Source organism: Pygoscelis adeliae, unplaced genomic scaffold (assembly GCF_000699105.1).
Source record: "Pygoscelis adeliae isolate BGI_AS28 unplaced genomic scaffold, ASM69910v1 Scaffold57, whole genome shotgun sequence".
Classification (NCBI taxonomy): Eukaryota; Metazoa; Chordata; class Aves; order Sphenisciformes; family Spheniscidae; genus Pygoscelis; species Pygoscelis adeliae.
This window is the reverse complement of record NW_008825615.1, coordinates 14,743,660-14,751,283: the sequence shown is the minus strand read 5'-3', so window position 1 is coordinate 14,751,283 and position 7,624 is coordinate 14,743,660.

Below are 7,624 nucleotides of genomic sequence, written 5' to 3'. Positions count from 1 at the left end.
CCCCCAAGTCCTTCTCGGCAGGGCTGCTCTCAATCCCTTCATCCCCCAGCCTGTATTGATACTGGGGGTTGCCCCGACCCAGGTGCAGGACCTTGCACTTGGCCTTGTTAAACCTCAGGAGGTTCACACGGGCCCACTTCTCGAACTTGTCGTGGTCCCTCTGGATGGCATCCTGTCCCTCTGGTGTGTTGACCGCACCACTCGGCTTGGTGTCATCTGCAAACTTGCTGAGGGTGCGCTCGATCCCCCTGTCTATGGCATTGATGAAGATATTAAACAGTACCGGTCCCAATATGGACCCCTGCGGGACGCCACTCATCACCAATCTCCATCTGGACATTGGGCCGTTGACCACTGCCCTCTGGATGCGACCGTCTAACCAATTCCTCACCCACCAATGATGTTGTTGACCAATGCTTATGATCACAGTATTACTTCCAAATGACTGCTGGATGGCCATATTACGATATTTTAGTCAAACAATTGTGATACTGAATTCCAAAGCAAAATAAAATCATTGAAGTTTAGTATAATGGGAAAGAAAATGCTAATGCTTTGTTTACATCCATCTGGGATTTATTATTCACCAAAAAATAAGAGATAGTGTCATTCATTTGTATTAGGAAACATGAGGTATTGGTTATGGTAATTATGTTTCTATTTTGGCCAAGAAGTCACACTGGAAGATGACCCATTGAGTAAGAGGTTGACAAGACTTCTGGAGTGTTAGGGAAATGATTTAGGGTTGACATATAAAAAACAAATTGACAGCTGAACCAGCAGTCCGCCAGCGGAAGGACTGCAGCACAATGTTTAATATGCTCAAGACGGCGTAAATCTTCCAGGAGGCAAGCAGCTGCATTTTATACCAGCTGGAGCCTTTGTATTGTTTTCATATTCAGCCTGAGATACAATGAGCTATGCTAAATGAATAGATGGCATTACAGCCTCTAATTAAAATGCCCCAGGGCACTAAACCAACAGGGACTAAATTTGGAATCATAGAATCATAGAATCATTAAGGTTGGAAAAGACCTCTAAGATCATCGAGTCCAACCGTCAACCCAACACCACCATGCCCACTAAACCATGTCCCCAAGCGCCTCATCTACACGTCTTTTAAATACCTCCAGGGATGGGGACTCAACCACTTCCCTGGGCAGCCTCTTCCAATGTTTAACCACTCTTTCAGTAAAGAAATATTTCCTCATGTCCAATCTAAACCTCCCCTGGCACAACTTGAGGCCATTTCCTCTCGTCCTATCGCCAGTTACTTGGGAGAAGAGACCGACACCCACCTCGCTACAACCTCCTTTCAGGTAGTTGTAGAGATCGATAAGGTCTCCCCTGAGCCTCCTTTCCTCCAGGCTAAACAACCCCAGTTCCCTCAGCCGCTCCTCATAAGACTTGTGCTCCAGACCCCTCACCAGCCTCGTTGCCCTTCTCTGGACCCGCTCCAGCACCTCAATGTCCCTCTTGTAGTGAGGGGCCCAAAACTGAACACAGTATTCGAGGTGCAGCCTCACCAGTGCCGAGTACAGGGGCACGATCACTTCCCTGCTCCTGCTGGCCACACTAGTTCTGATACAGGCCAGGATGCCATTGGCCTTGTACATGAAAAATACCAATCTCACTGTACCGTTGTATTTGAGAGGGTTTTTTTCTTCAGGAATAAAGTGAGGCATATGAAGCTTTCTTGGTGGACTTCTAATAGCATCTGTCTTCAATTGTTAACTTTGATTTAAATTTGTTATGTTTAGTCCTTCCTGGGACTTGCCTGTGAGACTTTCTGGGGGCGGGAGATCGTGAATGTTTGGAAGATGGGTTCTGAAACAAGCTTCATGATCGCAGAACTGTCCTCACTTGGGGAAAGCCTCCGCTAGCTTTCCCAAACACTGTCAGCCTGTCAACTCAGGCTATTTTCCGAGCCTTCACTGACACTGTGTGGCAGAGGTAGGAATAGCAATCGTTTTGCTTAAAACTCGGCTCTTGAATCTGGCGGCAGAAGATGAAAGCGGTGAGACGGGGGAGTTATGAGAGTCAGATTACTTAATAACCATTAGAAAAATAGCTGTTCTTTGTGAAAGCTGGCCTGCATGTTTTCGTTTGCAGTTATTAACCGTAACTTTGAGTGTTTTTGTAAAATGAAAGCAAAAATACAGAAAATAATAAAATACACTGGGCAGGTAATTAGGTTCCAGTAGAGTTCTAGCAGTCGGGAAAACCGTGCACAGTAGGAGCACAGTTCTGAGTTACATTTCTCTCACATTTCTCGCCCACTTTTTTTTTTTTTTTTTTTACATTCGGATCCTCTTTTCTTCAATGTCTGTGTTAATACCTTTTTCCCCACTTTCTTCCTCACTCCCATTTATAGCTGGGAACATCAAAGGTTGCATTAAAGATTTGCATATAATGTTAAATCGAGGATTTATTCAGTGCTATTTTTACTATTTCATAGAATTTCAGTGGAGGTCTTAAGAGCTTAGTTTGGGCCACTAATTGTGCCCTAACTAAACAGGCTTCCTGTTAACTCTGTGGTGTCTGCCAAGTTTTTTAGGAAGGCTGGTGCTGGCGTCATCTCCTATTTTATGATTTTGGAGTACTTTTTGGTAAAATACGCTCCCAACTGAGAAGCTTTACTACATTTCTCACCCTTGCTTCTCTTCTCCAAGCTGAGTGGAAAGCTACAGCTTTCTGCTGTTTCACTCTGGGTAGGCAGATGGCATTTCCCACTCCAAGAAGCTTCCTTTCTCTAGCATGTTTCTTTAGGGTTTATACGGAAGCTGAGTGCCTCCACTTCTCTATAGAACCACCTAAGATGAAAATGCATATTTTAAGGAATGAGAGTGGAGAGTATACAAAATTCTTTTGTTCTGATACTTAACTAGTTATAATATATTCAGTGGCATAGTCAAACTATTTTGCATGCCTATAAAATAATAGTTTTTGAACACAGGCTAGAGCTAGATGATCTGCTAGATCACTGGTGTATCAATGAAGCTGTTGTCCAAGACTACTGAATAACCTTGCACTGTAGTAGACTCAGAAAGACATCGAGTCTGGAAGGAATATATTGAACTAACTTTCTGCCATTTGTATCATTCTGGCCTATCCAAATAACTCGTAGCAGATCCTCACAGCTCAGTTCTGCCTTGCACTGAAAGAAAACACTGCCAATGCTCGTGCGGGTTGAAAACAGTACTGCAACCAGCAGAGGGCAATGAGTGGGGGAAGAAGCTGGCTTGTTTTTACAATACTTTCTCTTCAGAGGCTTTTTTACACAAACTCATTTTTTTGTATACATTTATGGAATAAGTTTCTGGGATACTTAATTATTATGGTAGTATGTAAACATGCTAATTAAGATGCTCGTGTGCTACGTGCCATACAAAGAATGGAAAATGGTCTATGCTGCAAAGAACGGATGAGGTCAAAAGGGGAAACACACAAGCATAAACAGAGAAATCTGAAGTAACAAATTATACTGCATTTCTATGCTTGTAAATTATTATTTTTTCCACCTTTCAGGTGCCTCTTGCCCCCGTAGATTAGAATTCAAAGGAATTCATAGCTACTTCAGTACATTGGCTTTCCTGCATACTGCTACTCCCTGAGTAGCAAGGGGCATAGTCTTTTATATTTCTCAGGAATAGCAGGTACTGCTGAATTCCATCCGTGTTAAGCCAGTGTGATCTGGAAGGCTTAGTACAGAGCTGGGAATTAGGAGTCCAAGTTTCTTATTCTGTGTCTGATTTACTGTATGGCCTTTAGCAACTTCTGTTCTACACTTCACTTTCCTTGCATCAGTGATGAAAATGATAATATTTTCTTAGCTCTCAGGAGTATCATGAGGTTTCCTTTGCTCGTACTTTGAAAGTAGAGAAAGTAGAAAGCTTTGAACACAACGTGCAAAATGCTATGAATTGATTTCTGATACAGTTTGCTGCCAATGAGATTGACCTCACATTTGTTAACTTAATGGATTTGTTTTACCAGAAATAATGTTTGTGTTCAGGTGCTTACCCCAAACAGGCCAGCACAGGACTGAGAATAGGTTTTGTCAAAGAGCATACATAACTGCTTGTATCTGGCACCCTTAAGGCACTGACATCCTTTGCTGAAAACAATGCACTTGTCTGAATCAGGTAGAATGTACGACTGTTGAAACCGTAGCATGAGAACAAAGTAGCTGACGGCTGAACTTCTAAAACATTTTATTTAACTTTTCCCTATTGATAAAAGAAATAAAAAGTACAGAAAAACATTGCCACTTAATATTAACTTTTGCCTAAGTACAAGACAGGACCATATTTTCAATACAAATTGTACTCAAGACAAAGAACAAGCCATATGTAAAAACCCAAACTGTTAAAATTGAAAGTGAAATGGTGTTTGCAACTTTTTTCCCCAGTATTGCATTTCCAATGGTGAACAACATTCCAGAGGGGCAGCAATGTATTATCTTCCCTGTTAGGTGCTGCCTCTGCATTGTCAGAATGTAAGTTATAACTGTAGTAATCCCATGCACCAAGTGACAGTGTTAAAGGTCTGGATAGTTATGTTGTAATTATCATGCAATGCTATAGAAATAATTACTTTAGTAGGTAACTTAAATCACCCAAATGGGAAGTAAATACAATTAATATGATGTTTCCTTTAAGGTTTTGATTTATAAGCCTTGTCCTTCAGATGTCTGAGGCCACAGTTAAAAGAACCTGAAATTCTATATCCAGGAAGAAAACAATAGAAGAAATGGATACTATGGGAGATTTTCTCCAAAAACAGTCCAAAAACAATTAAGAGCTTTGCAGGGGGGGTTTGACTTGAATTTACAGAACTGTGATAGATGTATATCAAAGATTAAATTTATACAAGCTATAGAATTTGGAACCATGTCTGCAACACATTAAAAGATATGAAGAACATCTATTGTTGCAGAACAGGGGTTTTAGATTAGATTTGGAAGCCTATATCATAGAATCATAGAATAGTTTGGGTTGGAAGGGACCTCTAAAGGTCATCTAGTCCAACCCCCTTGCTGTGGGCAGGGACATCTTCAACTACATCAGGTTGTTCAGAGCCCCCTCCAACCTGTCCTTGAATGTTTCCAGGGATGGGGCATCCACCACCTCTCTGGGCAACCTGTGCCAGTGCTTCACCACCCTCAGCGTAAAAAATTTCTTCCTTAGATCTAGCCTAAATCTACCCCCCTTTAGTTTAAAGCCATTCCCCCTTGTCCTGTCGCAACAGGCCCTGCTCAAAAGTTTGCTGCCATCTTTTTTATAAGCCCCCTTTAAGTACTGATAGGCTGCAAGAAGGTCTCCCCAAAGCCTTCTCTTCTCTAGGCTGAACAACCCCAACTCTCTCAGCCTTTCTTCATAGAAGAGGTGTTCCATCCCCCTGATCATTTTTGTGGCCCTCCTCTGGACCAGCTCCAACAGGTCCGTGTCTTTCCTGTGCTGAGGGGTCCAGCTTTTCATCCACCAGTACCCCCAAGTCCTTCTCAGCAGGGCTGCTCTCAATCCCTTCATCCCCCAGCCTGTATTGATACTGGGGGTTGCCCCGACCCAGGTGCAGGACCTTGCACTTGGCCTTGTTAAACCTCAGGAGGTTCACACGGGCCCACTTCTTGAACTTGTCGTGGTCCCTCTGGATGGCTTCCCGTCCCTCAGGCGTGTCGACTGCACCACTCGGCTTGGTGTCATCTGCAAACTTGCTGAGGGTGCGCTCGATCCCACTGTCTGTGGCATTGATAAAGATATTAAACAGTACTGGTCCCAATATGGACCCCTGGGGGATGCCACTTATCACCCATCTCCATCTGGACATTGAGCCATTGACCACTACCCTCTGGATGCGACTGTCTAACCACTTCCTCACCCACCAGACAGTTCACCCATCAAATCCATACCTCTCCAGTTTAGAGAGAAGGATGTTGTGGGGGACCGTGTCAAAGGCCTTGCAGAGGTCCAGATAGACGACATCTGCAGCCCTTCCTGTGCCCACTGATGTAGTCACTCCATCATAGAAGGCCACTAGGTTGGTCAGGCAGGACTTTAGGACATATCCTAAAAAAGTAGTTGATAAAATCACCTTTTTTTAGAGAAACTGAAGACTACCTAGCCTCTCCCTCTCTCTTTGGCCTGAATTACCCCTAAATGTCCAAACATAGCCCTCATGAAGAAGTGCTCCAATCTCAGCTCCTGCTAAAGCTCTAGTAAGGTCTTGAATGAGTATTCTGCTGATTTTGGTCACTGCACTCTGACAACACAGGTGGAATCCAGTCTGAAGAGTGTCCAGAGAACAGCAACAAGGATGGTTGCAGAAGTTGCAAAAATGATGAGCAGTATAAGATAAAGAGTTCTGGAGTTGTACAGTCTGAAAAGAAAACTGAGGAAAGATGTAATAATGTTCTTTACGTATGTGAAGCGTTGCCGCATGGAAAAACTCTTCTTCATTGCTGCCTGTATACAGGGAAAAAAATGATATAAATAGCAGCAAAAGAAAGGTAGATTAGACATTAAAAGATTTTTTTTTTTTTAATATGGAAGGTAGTTTAACACTGCAACACATTTAAGAGAGGCATCATACCTTCAAACATAACAGATTTTAAAATGTAAACTTGGCAACAATGGCTTAGTGTTAGTCTTGTTGTAGTTGTGCTGGTCTTGAGACTTAAGCAAGACAAGATTTGTGGAATGAAGTAATATATTTTATTAGATCAACTGATGCAGCTGGAAGATGGACACAAGCTTTCAGGCTCACCATCCTTCTTAGGATCTTAAGAAGCATCTGATCTCAAGAGCTTATGTGCCTTAAAGTCTGTGTATTTTTTTCCAGCTGTTTTAGCTAGTTTAATAAGAGAATGGCTTAACTCTAGCTGATTCCATTTTAGATTTGGACAACCTCTTGAGGACCCTTCTAACTGTATTTTTTAGCATTCTGTGATCTGTTTAATATATCTAAATTAAGCATAGTGCTATATCTTGACAGATTAAGGAGACTTTGAATCTTCATCCACATTTGCATGATGGATGAATTATTGTTTACAGGAGAAGAACCTTTGACGTACAATGAGTTGTACTGTTTTCTTACAAGAAGTATTGTGGTGTTTCTGGAAAGTTTTGTGCATCAGTTTTTAAAGAGATTTTGGTGACTGAATCTAAAACATTCAAAAGCTATTGATTGCTACAGCCTCTCGGTTTTACTTCCAAAGTTATTAAAAACCTTATTTTTAGGCTAGTTTCTCAGACTCAATTTTGGCATTTTTAATGTATTAGTTTATGAATTTAGTGCAACCATGTTAAAGGACTGATTTGCCTCATTTCTAAAAGCCTTTCCGATTGAAAAAGAGGGAGAAGAAAAGATATAAAACAAGCTTTAAAGATGCATCTTATAAAGTGTCTGCTACATGCTGCTTTTGATCACAGTAATCATCACCAAAAATACACCGCATTTAAAATGGATAGCGCTTAATACTGCAAAAATTACCTTTATTTACTTACCTCAAATCACAGTTACCCAGCCAACTGTTACAGATTCTGTGTAGATGCAACAGATATATTATGCCCAGCAAAATATTTTATAAAATGATTGTTGTCTCGGTGCAGTTTACAGGACTCTG